The sequence below is a fragment of the Oncorhynchus masou genome, chromosome 22 (assembly GCF_036934945.1).
Source record: "Oncorhynchus masou masou isolate Uvic2021 chromosome 22, UVic_Omas_1.1, whole genome shotgun sequence".
NCBI lineage: Eukaryota > Metazoa > Chordata > Actinopteri > Salmoniformes > Salmonidae > Oncorhynchus > Oncorhynchus masou.
The window spans coordinates 58,631,893-58,646,205 of NC_088233.1; the positions used below are offsets into that span (position 1 = coordinate 58,631,893).

Here is a 14,313-nt window from a genome sequence, read left to right on the forward strand (position 1 = left end):
TATTGTGCAGATGATTGTGGGTCTCATCCCGTGTGTTAATCATTGTGCTCCCCGTTTATTTATTCGAGGTACTCCGTTCCTCTTTTGTTTGGGTTACAACCCTGTGTATTGTATATGTGTTTGTTTGGTCTTCGTTTCCATGCCTTTACATGCATTCCTTCGCCTGTCTCCCGAGCCCTTTAAATAAACGTGACATATATAAGGTAATCAGTCAATTTAAATGAATTCATTAGGCCCTAATCTATGGATTTCACATGACTGGGAATACAGATATGCACCTGTTGATCACAGATACCTTTAAAAAAAGTAGGGCCGTGGATCAGAAAACCAGTCAATATCTGGTGTGACCACCATTTGCCTCATGCAGCGCGACACATCTCCTTTGCATTGAGTTGATCAGGCTGTTGATTGTGGCATGTTGAATGTTGTCCTATTCCTCTTTAATATATTGGCGGGAACAGGAGCACGTTGTCGTACATGTACAGTTGAAGTCGGAGGTTTACATACACTTAGGTTATAGTCATTAAAACTCGTTTTTCAACCACTCCAGAAATGTCTTGTTAACAAACTATAGTTTTGGCAAGTCGGTTAGGACATCAACTTTGTGAATGACACAAGTAATTTTTCCAACAATTGTTTACAGACAGATTATTTCATTTATAATTCACTGTATCACAATTCCAGTGGGTCAGAAGTTTACATGCACTAAGTTGAATCTGCCTTTAAAAACAGCTTGGAAAATTCCAGAAAATAATGTCATGGCTTTAGAAGCATCTGATAGGCTAATTGACATAATTGGAGTCAATTTGAGGTGTACCTGTGGATTTATTTCAAAACCTACCTTCAAACTCAGTGCCTCTTTGCTTGACATCATGGGAAAATCAAAGGAAGTCATCCAATACCTCAGAAAAAAATGTAGACCTCCACAAGTCTGGTTCATCCTAGGGAGCAATTTACAAACGCCTGAAGGTACCATGTTCATCTGTACAAACAATACTACGCAGGTATTAACACCAGGGGACCACTCAGCCATCATACCACTCAGGAAGGAGATACAGTGCCTTGCGAAAGTATTCGGCCCCCTTGAACTTTGCGACCTTTTGCCACATTTCAGGCTTCAAACATAAAGATATAAAACTGTATTTTTTTGTGAAGAATCAACAACAAGTGGGACACAATCATGAAGTGGAACGACATTTATTGGATATTTAAAACTTTTTTAACAAATCAAAAACTGAAAAATTGGGCGTGCAAAATTATTCAGCCCCTTTACTTTCAGTGCAGCAAACTCTCTCCAGAAGTTCAGTGAGGATCTCTGAATGATCCAATGTTGACCTAAATGACTAATGATGATAAATACAATCCACCTGTGTGTAATCAAGTCTCCGTATAAATGCACCTGCACTGTGATAGTCTCAGAGGTCCCTTAAAAGCGCAGAGAGCATCATGAAGAACAAGGAACACACCAGGCAGGTCCGAGATACTGTTGTGAAGAGGTTTAAAGCCGGATTTGGATACAAAAATATTTCCCAAGCTTTGAACATCCCAAGGAGCACTGTGCAAGCGATAATATTGAAATGGAAGGAGTATCAGACCACTGCAAATCTACCAAGACCTGGCCGTCCCTCTAAACTTTCAGCTCATACAAGGAGAAGACTGATCAGAGATGCAGCCAAGAGGCCCATGATCACTCTGGATGAACTGCAGAGATCTACAGCTGAGGTGGGAGACTCTGTCCATAGGACAACAATCAGTCGTATATTGCACAAATCTGGCCTTTATGGAAGTGGCAAGAAGAAAGCCATTTCTTAAAGATATCCATAAAAAGTGTTGTTTAAAGTTTGCCACAAGCCACCTGGGAGACACACCAAGCATGTGGAAGAAGGTGCTCTGGTCAGATGAAACCAAAATTGAACTTTTTGGCAACAATGCAAAATGTTATGTTTGGCTTAAAGCAACACAGCCCATCACAATGAACACACCATCCCCACTGTCAAACATGGTGGTGGCAGCATCATGGTTTGGGCCTGCTTTTCTTCAGCAGGGACAGGGAAGATGGTTAAAATTGATGGGAAGATGGATGGAGCCAAATACAGGACCATTCTGGAAGAAAACATGATGGAGTCTGCAAAAGACCTGAGACTGGGACGGAGATTTGTCTTCCAACAAGACAATGATCCAAAACATAAAGCAAAATCTAGAATGGAATGGTTCAAAAATAAACATATCCAGGTGTTAGAAAGAGTGCGAAAAGTGCAAATCATTCCCAGAACAACAGCATAGGACCTTGTGAAGATGCTGGAGGAAACAGGTACAAAAGTATCTATATCTACAGTAAAATGAGCCATAAATCGACATAAACTGAAAGGCCGCTCAGCAAGGAAGTAGCCACTGCTCCATAACCGCCATAAAAATCCAGACTACGGTTTGCAACTGCACATGGGGACAAAGATTGTACCTTTTGGAGAAATGTCCTCTGGTCTGATGAAACAAAAATGGAACTGTTTGGCCATAATGACCATCATTATGTTTGGAGGAAAAAGGGGGATGCTTGCAAGCCGAAGAACACCATCCCAACTGTAAAGCAGCAGCATCATGTTGTGGGAGTGCTTTGCTGAAGGAGGGACTGGTGCACTTCACAAAATAGATGGCATCATGAAGTAGGAATTATGTGGATATATTGAAGCAACATCTCAAGGCATCAGTCAGGAAGTTGAAGCTTGGTCGCAAATGGGTCTTCCAAATGGACAATGACCCCAGGCATTCTTCCAAAGTTGTGGCAAAATGGCTTAAGGACAACAAAGGTCAAGGTATTGGAGTGGCCATCACAAAGCCCTGACCTCAATCCTATAGAACATTTGTGGGCAGAACTGAAAAAGCATGGGCGAGCAAGGAGGCCTATAAACCTGACTCAGTTACACCAGGTCTGTCAGAAGGAATGGGCCAAAATTCACCCAACTTATTGTGGAAAGCTTGTGGAAGGCTACCCAAGTTAAACAAATTAAAGGCAATGCTACCAAATACTAATTGAGTGTATGTTAACTTCTGACCCACTAGAAATGTGATGAAAGAAATAAAAGCTGAAATAAATCATTCTCTCTACTATTATTCTGACATTTCACATTCTTAAAATAAAGTGGTGATCCTAACTGACCTAAAACAGGGAATGTTTACTACGATTATATTCAGGAATTGTGAAAAACGTATGACTATAGATCATATAACTCAATCACAATTTACTTGATTTAGTTACACATTTCAAGTATGGCTGGTCCCGAAATATTTTACCTCCGATCCTGATAAGAAATTACCATATCAGACAATTTTATTTTAAAGACAGTTGTATTTAATGGATTACATAAATTGGAAACAGATAAAAATATAAGAGTAGGATAGACCATCAACATTAGTTTTCCATTCAAACAACATGTCAGGTAAATTGCCACGGAATGATTGTCAACAACATAAATCGCCCTTAGTCTGCTCCGTGTCAGAAAAGTCACAAATCCGGCCAGATAAAGGACCACAAAAGAGCTCTAGAACATTCTGCGATATTCTAGAGGGGCAGGGTAGCCTAGTGGTTAGAGCGTTGGACTAATAACCAGAAGTAACCGGAAGGTTGCAAGTTCAAACTCCCAAGCTGACAAGGTACAAATCTGTCAGTCTGCCCCTGAACAGGCAGTTAACCCACTGTTCCTAGGCCATCATTGTTCTTAACTGACTTGCCTAGTTAAATAAAGGTAAAAAAATATATATATAAAATATATATATAAAAAAATTAACAACAGCATCAACTTACTTTGTTTACGTGTCTCATGCACATGTGGGAAAACACAGTTCAGGCCCAGGTAATACATATACATTTGAGAGAGCATGCAATGAGCCAGTGCCTCGCTAGCTAGGAACATCTGACCAATCACAGGATGCAAGATCAGCACATGGGCAGAGTGTGGGGTGCATGGGGACAGTCTGATTGGCTGAAGGCACGAGCTGGAGGTGATCAATATCTTTCACGTGAGGGGGAGTTATTCTACACAGCACTTGCCAGACATAAACAACACACATGCTGAAAATTAGTGCCATAGCAGGGTCATTCTGTAACAGTAGAACTAATATACCAACTAGAGGGCGAAATTGTCTTGAAAATGTTGGCTGCAATCAAGACTAAAAGATAACCTCGACATCCACGTTAGCTAACAGTACACTTAAAATGAAAATAATTTGTCAAAATTAGAAACATGTAATATCTGAAAATGTCGCTAGCTAGACTATCTTGAAATGGGTACTTGCATAGTGGAATCTATTGTTAAGATATGTAGCTAGCTAGCTAAACAATTAACCATAATCTTTGGAACATTTGTTCTTCACAATGGGTAAATGAAAGTTTGGTTTTGATTTGGCAATGTACGTTTGACCACTAACAATACCTGCCCAGCAGCCCGACTTTGTTTGCAAAAGAAATCACATCGCACATTTTTGTACTTGAGAAATACTGCACCAAACACCTTAATTAGATGTAAAATTGCGCAACTAAAACATCCTCGGCAAATATATCAATGTGAGTGAGTTATCTTCTTATTTAATTTTTTGGGGTGGATCGCAACCAACTGACAGGTGCATACATGATCACCTACTGTACTGGAGTGTGAGGCCAGTCACAACCTACTACATAGAACAAAACTCAACATTTAATGTTCTGGTTCTATGCTTCATGAGCTGAAATAAAACATCCACAAAAATCTTATTTCTCTCAAATGTTGTGCACAAATTTGTTTACATCCCTATTAGTGAGCATTTTATCAGTTGCCAAGATAATCCATCCACCTGACAGCTGTGACATATCAAGAAACTGATAAAACAGCATGATTATTACATAGGTGCACCTTGTGCTGGTGACAATAAAAACCCACTCTAAAATTGTCACACAATGCCACCGATGTCTCAAGTTTTGAGGGAGCGTGCAATTTACATGCTAACAGCAGGAATGTCCACCTGAGCTGTTGCTAGTTAATATAATTTAAAGTATTTACCATAAGCCGCCTCCAACGTCGTTTCAGAGAATTTGGCAGTACATCAAACTTGCTTCACATCCGCAGACCACGTGTAACCATAATTAAAATTCCTCGAACATACATGTATTTTATAGCATTTTAAAGGTAATATTTTTGTTAATCCCACCAAAGTGTCCGATTTCAAATAGGCTTTACAGCGAAAGCACCACGAACGATTATGTTAGGTCACCACCAAGCCAAAGAAAAACTCAGCCATTTTTCCAGCCAAAGAGAGGAGTCACAAAAAGCATAAATAGAGATAAAATTAATCACTAACCTTTGATGATCTTCATCAGATGACACTCACAGGACTTCATGTTCATAAAGTTCATATTTATATAAAAAAATCTGAGTTTGCATTGGCGCGTTACGTTCACTAGTTCCAAAAACATCCAGTGATTTTGCATAGCCACATCGATTCAACAGAAATACTCATCATAAATGTAGATGATAATACAAGCTATACACATGGAATTATAGATATACCTCTCCTTAATGCAACCGCTGTGTCAGATTTCAAAAAAACTTAACGGAAAAATTATCAAATTAGCCACCATGTTGTAGTCAAGATAAACCAGCAATAACATTATAAATATTCCCTTACCTTTGATGATCTTCATCAGAATGCACTTCAGGATTGGCAGTTCCACAATAAATGCTTGATTTGTTCGATAATATCTGTTATTTATGTCCAAGTAGCTACTTTAGTTAGCACGTTATGTACACTTATCCAAACGCTTGTGCATTACTTTGGACAAAAACTTCAAAAAGTTATATTACAGGTTGAAGAAACATTTTAAACTAAGTATAGAATCAATCATTGGGATGTTTTTATCATCATAAATCTTCAATAAAGTTCCAACCGGAGAAATCATTTGTGTCTAGAGGAGCAATGGAACGCAGGGCGATATCATGTGGAATGCGAGTGACCAGGGAATGGCTCTCTGCCAGTAACCTGACTCATTCAGCTCTCATTCAGTCCCACAAAAAAGTAGAAGCCTCATTCAAGTTTATAAAGACGGTTGACATCTCGTGGAAGCCCTAGGAAGTGCAACTTCATTCATATCCCACTGTCAATTCAATAGGGCCTGAAAATCAACCAACCTCAGATTTCTCACTTCCTGTTTGGATTTCTTCTCAGGTTTTTGCCTGCCATATGAGTTCTAGTATACTCACAGACATCATTCAAACACTTTTAGAAACATCAGAGTGTTTTCTATCCGATACTAATAATACTATGCATATATTAGCAACTGGAACTGAGGAGCAGGCCGTTTACTCTGGGTACCTCTGGGCACCTTTCATCCAAGCTACTCAATGCTGCCCCTGCAGCCATAAGAAGTTAAATAGTTTCTTGTAGTCTTCCATTGTTCCCCCATAGTAGTTGTAACAACTGTCTTGTGTTGCTGTCCACTCTGCCAGAGGTGTGTGTGTGTGTGTGTGTGTGTGTGTGTGTGTGTGTGTGTGTGTGTGTGTGTGTGTGTGTGTGTGTGTGTGTGTGTGTGTGTGTGTGTGTGTGTGTGTGTGTGTGTGTGTGTGTGTGTGTGTGTGTGTGTGCGTGGAGTAAGTACAGTAAATCTCTCCACTCTGTCCTCACTGAGTAAACTGTCTGCCTGGTATTTTCCACTGGACTGTCCTTTTTCATTCAAAGGCCTTCTCTTTCCTCTCATGTCCTGGTGAAAGAACTAGAAATGTTTCTGCCATTTTTTGTTGTTGTTTTTACTCTGACCTTTTCTGATCAGGAGAGTAGGAAAGAAGGAGTAGAGCTTTTTCAGAAGTAGTTATAAAGGAGAGGAGATGAGGAGAATAGGGAGAGAGTAGTAGTAGTTAAAAAAAATATATATATTATATCCCTATATGTCACAGGGCGTATTCTGGTTGAAAGACTGAGACTGTTGGCCGCCTGCTCCATTTTGATGTCTGATTCATCCTTTTTATTATTTCCCCCAACTATATTGATTTTCTTTCCTTTCTGTTGATCTTGCAGTGCCAGTTGGCAGTACTCAGGTTCTCCCGTCAAGCTGTGTCAGAGCACACACAGACAAACACATGCAGACGTACACATGCACACACATTGACGCTTGTATATGCACGCACATGCAGGCACACACACACACACTTTCTCCTGAATCCTCATATTTAGATTGTCCCCACCATAACTCTTCAGCATCTACATGTATTATCAAGGAGAATCTTTTAGATGTTAGAATGCCATTACTTTTGCTATTTAATTGAACCCTAGTCCTTTTTCAAATCTAAATGTTTACGCCTTTTCAGCAAGACACAATGAAAAGTATGTAGCACATTTCACGTGCTGGCTCGGTGCGGTGGTGTGTCTCTGTCTCCTGGGCTGTCCTGATAGTGTTGGGGTGCCAGTTTCCATTGATCCCTGAGAGGACAGGCAGAGTCGACCTTGAGAAGAGACAATGGCAGCATGCTAAAACCTCATACATGCCCTGCTGTGCTGTCTTTCTGCAGTGTGTGTGTGCGTGTGCATGTGTTCGAGTGTGAGTAAGAGAGAGAGTGTGATTTGTGTGTGTGTGTGTTTGGTGCATCACAAAGAGTAGATGAAAAGATACACCAAAGGGTAGTAGGCACTTGAACAGTGCTTAGTTGTACACACTTTAGCAGAGGTTCTATGCATCATGTACGGGTGTGTTGTTTGTAAGCGGGAGTATGCACTAACACATATTGCCCTAAGTCTATTGCAGTATGATGGTGTTACTGGACCTACAGTATGTTCCAAAACATAGAGATGTCGAGCAGTGTCACAGTGATATAGACTAAGATACAGTAGAATAGAATACAGTATATACATATGAGATGAGTAATGCAAAATATTTCAACATTACTAAAGTGACTAGTGTGAGGACAGACAAGTGTTCCATTATTAAAGTGGCCAGTGATTTAAAGTCTATGTATACAGGGCAGCAGCCTTTAATGTGCTAGATAGCTATTTAAAAGTCTGACGGCCTTGAGATATAAGCTGTTTTTCAGTCTCTTGGTCCCAGCTTTGATGCACCTGTACTGACCTCACCTTCTGGATGGTAGTGAGGTGAACAGGCAGTGGCTCGGGTGGTTGTTGTCGTTGATGATTTTTTTGGACTTGCTGTGACATTGGGTACTGTAGGTGTCCTGGAGGGCAGGTAGTTTGCCCCCGGTGATGGGGAGGTTGAGTCCTGAGGTTGCGGGCGGTGCAGTTGTCGTACCAGGCGGTGATAAAGCCTGACAGGATGCTCTCAATTGTGCATCTGTAAAAGTTTGTGGGAGTTTTTCGGCCCCAAGACAAATTTCTTCAGCCTCCTGAGCCTCGCTGTCTGTATGGGTGGAGCATTTTAGTTTACCAGTAATGTGTACGCCAATGAACTTGAAGCTTTCCACCTTCTCCAATATGGTCCCATCGATGTGAATAGGGGGTTGCTCCATCTGCTATTTCATGAAGTCCACGATCAGCTCCTTTGTTTTGTTGACGTTGTGAGATTTTCCTGGCACCATACTCCCAGGGCCCTCACCTCCTCCCTGTAGGCTTTCTCGTCATTGTTGGTAATAAGGCCTACTACTGTTGTGTCATCTGCAAACTTGATAATTGAGTTGGAGGTGTGCATGGCCATGCAGCCATGGGTGAAAAGGGAGAACAGGAGGAGGATGAGCAGGCATCCTTTGTGGGGCCCCAGTTTAAAAAATATATATATTTCACCTTTATTTAACCAGGTAAGCTGGTTGAGAACAAGTTCTCATTTACAACTGCATCCTGCATGGCCATGCACACCTCCAACTCAATCATCAAGTTTGCAGATGACACAACAGTAGTAGGCCTTATTACCAACAATGACGAGAAAGCCTACAGGGAGGAGGTGAAGCAAAGCAGTGCAACACAAACAACACAGAGTTACATGTGGGATGAACAAAAGTACAGTCAATAACACAGTAGAAACATCTATATAAAGTGTGTGCAAATGGAGTAAGGAGGTAAGGCAATAAATATGCCATAGTAGCGAAGTAATTACAATTTTGCAAATAAACACTGGAGTGATAGATGAGCAGATGAGCATGTGCAAGTAGAACTACTGGTGTGCAAAAGAGCAAAAAAGTTAATAAAAACAATATGGGGATGAGGTAGGTAGTTGGGCTATTCAGAGTTGTGTACAGCTGCAGCGATCGGTAAGCTGCTCAGATAGCTGAGCAGATATGCTCTAGACAGCTAGCAGATGGGCCTTCAGGGGACGTTGTGACGGAGGAGCCTGTTGAAACCCCCTCGGGTGGATTACGTCGGTAGACCAGTCGTGATGGATCGGCAGGGCGCCGTGTCGGCAGTAAAATGAGTCCAGGCCAATTGTAGACCAAAGAGTGGCTGATGGACCTCTTCAGCCAGCTGGGAGATGGACCTAGCACTAGGATAGTTCCAGGCTAACTGGTGCTTGCTTATTTTGTTGAAGGCTGATCTATAGTCAATGAACAGCATTCTTACATAAGTATTCCTCTTGTCCAGATGGGATAGGGTAGTGTGCAGTGCGATGGCAATTGCATCGCCTGTGGATCTATTGGGGCGGTAAGCAAATTGAATTGGGTCTAGGGTGTCAAGTAAGGTAGAGGTGATATGATCCTTGACTAGTCTCTCAAAGCACTTCATGATGACAGAAGTGAGTGCTATGTGGCGATAGTCATTTAGTTCAGTTACCTTAGCTTTCTTGGGTACAGGCACAATGGTGGCCATCTTGAAGCATGTGGGGACAGAAGACTGAGATAGGCAGAGATTGAATATGTCCGTAAACACTCCAGCCAGCTGGTCTGCACATGCGCAAGGGTTAACACACTTAAATGACTTACTCATGTCGGCTACGGAGAAGGAGAGCCCATAGTCCTTGGTAGCGGGCCACGTCGGTGGCACTGTGTTATCCTCAAGGTGGGCATAGAAAGTGTTTGGCTTGTCCGGAAGTAAGACGTCGGTGTCCGCGACGTGGCTGGTTTTCCCTTTGTAGTCCGTGATTGTCTGTAGACCCTGCCACATACCTATTGTGTCTGAGCCATTGAATTGCGACTCCACTTTGTCTCTATACTGACATTTTGATGGTTTGATTGCCTTACAGAGAGAATAACTACACTTTTTGTATTCGGCCATATTCCCAGTCACCTTACAATGGTTAAATGCGGTGGTTTGCGCTTTCAGTTTTGAGCGAAAGCTGCCATCTATCCACTGGTTCTTCTTATTGTAGGTTTTAATAGTTACAGTGGGTACAACATCTCCTATACACTTTCTGATAAACTCAGTCACCATATCAGTGTATTCATCAATGTTATTTTCGGAGGCTACCCAGAACATATCCCAGTCTGCAGAATCAAAACAATATTGAAGCGTGGATTCCAAATGGTGTGACCAGCGTTGAATAGTCCTTAGCATGGGTACTTCCTGTTTGAGTTTCTGTCTGTTGGAAGGGGGGAGCAACATTGAGTTGTGATCAAATTTGCCTAAGGGAGGGCGGGGAATGGCCTTTTACGCATCCCGGAAGTTGGAGTACCAGTGGTTGGAGTACCACATTGACTGTGGTACCAGCCCGAGTACTACAGTCAATGTGTTGATAGAACTTTGGTAGCGTTTTCCTCAAATTTGCTTTGTTAAAATCCCCTGCTAGAATAAATGTGGCCTCAGGATATGTGGTTTCCAGTTTACATAAAGTCCAGTGAAGTTCTTTGAGGGCTGTCGTGGTATCGGCTTGAGGTGGAATATACACGTCTGTGACTATAACCAAAGAGAATTGTCTTGGGAGGTAATACGGTCGGCATTTGATTGTGAGGTATTCTAGGTCGGGTGAACAAAAGGACTTGAGTTTCTGTATGTTATCACAATCACACCATGAGTAGTTAATCATAAAACATACACCCCCGGCCTTCTTCTTCCCAGAAGGGTTATTTATTCCTATTTATTCCTTTCTGCGGAGAACCCGACTGGCTGTACAACTCAGACAGATATCCCGAGAGAGCCATGTTTCTGTGAAACAGAGTATGTTACAATCCCTGTTGTCTCTCTGGAAGGACATCCTCGCCCTGAGCGAGTCAACTTTATTATCCAGAGACTGAACATTAGTGAGTAATATACTCGGAAGTGGTGGGTGGTGTGTGCGCCTCCCGAGTCAGACCAGTCCAGTCCAAATACCTCTTCTCCGCCTGCAGTGTTTTGGATCAGCCGTTGGAATCAGTTCAATTGCCCTGAGGGGTACGAACAAAGGATCCGATTTGGGAAAGTTGTATTCCTGGTCGTAATGCTGGTAATTTTGGTGAGTTTCCGTCTCTCTGATATCCAAAAGTTCCTCCCGGCTGTATGTAATAACACAAAATAAATTATGGGCTCATAATGTAAGAAATAACACTGAAAAAAGCTAAATACTGCAAAGTTGTCTAGGGGCTAGAAGCACGGCTGCCCTATCTATCGGCGCCATTTTTCATCTGTATGCAGATGATACGGTTATACAGTATATGCTGTTGACCAAGCTATGTTAGAGCTGCAATCAGACTGCAGAAATCCCTTGTTGATTTAAAACTCTTTAGATGGGCTACACATATACTGATTGGATGGTTCTCTCATCCAGCAGATCCCCGCCGATAAATATCTGGGCATTTGGATGGATAAAGTAAAAAAATATATATTCAAAGAGGCCATTAAAAAACATACTAATATTGAAATGGATCTTGCCTCTTTCTAAAAAGCAGGAAGCAGATTGTACAATCAACTTCTCCTGCCAGTTTTGGACTATGGTGAATCCATTTGGGACAGCAGGGTAGCCTAGTGGTTAGAGTGTTGGACTAGTAACCAAAAGGTTGCAAGTACAAATCCCTGAGCTGACAAGGTACAAATCTGTCGTTCTACCCCTGAACAGGCAGTTAACCCACTAGGAACCTAGGCTGTCATTGAAAATAAGAATTTGTTCTTAACTGACTTGCCTAGTTAAATAAAGGTAAAATAAAAAATAAATGTATCAAAATTCAGCAGACACTGCTCTAAAACTTTTGAATGCTGTCTACCATAGCACACTTTGCCTTATCACAGGCGGCAGGTTTAATACTCATCACTGCATCCTGCATCAGAAGGTCGGCTGGTCCTCACTAACGTCTTGTTGATCACTTCATTACTCCCTTTTTGTTTACAGAGCTCTGCAGGAAAAATCTTCCAACCCACTGTTACAATGTAAAATATGAGACACCAAAACCATTCACAGGGATGGTTAACTCTCAAGGTTCTACTCGTCCATACCAATCTAGGTAGATCTGCTTTCAGTTTTCTTGGAATCGTCTGCAGAACTCCTTGCATCTTGATTCCCTGGTGCCGCCAGAGCAGTTTAAGACTGTAGTATAAGATGGGTATAATGAGAGTTGCCGTTTTGACTGTTTTTACTATTGTTGAACCTTTATTTAACTAGGCAAGTCAGTTAAGAACAAATTCTTATTCACAATGAAGGCCTACACCGGCCAAACCCGGATGACGCTGGGCCGATTGTGCTCCGCCCTATGGGACTCCCAATCACTGCCAGTTGTGATACAGCCTAGATTCGAACTACGGTGTCTGTAGTGATGCTTCAAGCACTGAGATGTAGTGCCTTGCATGCTGACCACACCGCTCTTGTGGCTTATATAAATGTAAACATACATGTTGTTCTATTCTTGTACCCACACTGCTGGCGCACCGCAATGAGCGTCTGCGTTGCCAAGCGCAAAAAAAATAAGTCTGTTCTATTTGTGATGCTGAACTCGGTGCAAGTCCTGCCTCTCCCATCTCCTCATTGGTTTATAGAAGCAGATACCCACGTGCCATCTCCTCGTTAGTTATACCCACCTGGGTGATTAAAAGATGAACTGAGTTCGGTCGGTCATCGTGGTAACTGAAAGTTAGATGCCAATCGCCATGTAATGTCCAAATAAGAAAAAGGCCTGGAAGGAGGAGAGATGACTAGAAATTATTCTGTTGACCGTTTTATGTGTGGATTAATTGTCGGGGGAGTACATGACCTTGTGCATTTCAGGTAAAATAACAACTTAACGTTTAGATCCCAGGACAAATTAGCTAGCAACTGCAAGCTAGCTAGCTAAGTTGCCATAAATGTTAAATGCTGTCCCCATAAATGTTAAAACCTGTCCCCAAATTAATATAATTGGTTCAGAGTTTGTTTTGTTATTTTAGCCTGCATGTCGTGATCTCGTTTGGTGTGGGGGGACAAAATCTATTTGCGCTCAATGGCGCATATACGGTGTTAGACCGCTGCGCCACTCGGGAGCCCAAAACCCCAGTTGTTTTGATTGAAAGAAGAGATTGTTGTGGTTGTAATGTTGAAAGTTGTAACTCTTTGTTTATATGTATTTTTTATTTATTTGTATCTTTGTTAGTGATTTTGTACTGTTCTATTGCTGTGGTCAGGGCAGCTTAAAAAATGAGCCCCTGGTCTGAAAGGGTTTCCCCTGACGACATAAAAGTTATACAAATGTAGAAAATAAATGTAGAAAATGACGTGCCTCCCATGAATACACTGCTGGTAAATTCAGAATATCTTTAAAATGATTGTAGCCTGTCTGTCTCTCTCTATGTGTGTGTCCCAAATTACTCCTTGTTCCCTATATAATGCATTATCTTTTACCAAATGGAAATATATAGGGAATAGGGTACCATTTGGGACGCAGTCTCTGTTTGTGCTGCTGCAAGCACAGGATTCGCACACCAGCCAAGCACTCTCCTTGCTTGCTCTACTTTGTCTCCTCATTTTGGTCTGTCTTCCTCTTTCTCCCACTGCTGTACTTATTCTCTCTTTTGTTGCTCCCGCATTCTTAAGCCCTCTTTATCTTTCTGTGTCTATATATACTTCTGTCTGGTTTTCTATCCTTTCTGTTTCTCTGCGACTCCTCTGTGTCCATCTCCTCTGCATCTCTCCGTCTTTCTGGTAATGGTAGACCTCTGGGCATAGTCGCGCTTGAAGTTTGAGGGTAATTTTATGTTTGTTTTTTATTTTTTATTGTCACATATGCCGGGTAGGTGTTGTTATTACAGTACCAGCCATAGTGGTACGGCACCCCTTGAGCAAATTAGGGTTAAGTGCCTTGAACAGATTTTCACATAGTCGGCTCGGGTATTCGAACCAGCAACATTTCGCCCCTGTTCTGAGATAAGACAGAGGTTTAGACTTTCCTCCCCTTCTCTCCTCTCCTCTCATCCCCTCTTCTCCTTTTTCTCTTCTCCTCCCCTCCCCTGAATCCATCTTTACATAAGTACTACTGAGTGTGA

At 41.8% G+C, this 14,313-nt stretch overlaps 1 protein-coding gene across 1 annotated transcript in view; it reads left to right on the forward strand.

Moving 5' to 3' along the window:
• The window catches only part of b4galnt4a (beta-1,4-N-acetyl-galactosaminyl transferase 4a), a 493,079-nt gene that overhangs the window by 428,086 nt on the left and 50,680 nt on the right, over positions 1-14,313 (forward strand). The window lies entirely within an intron of this gene.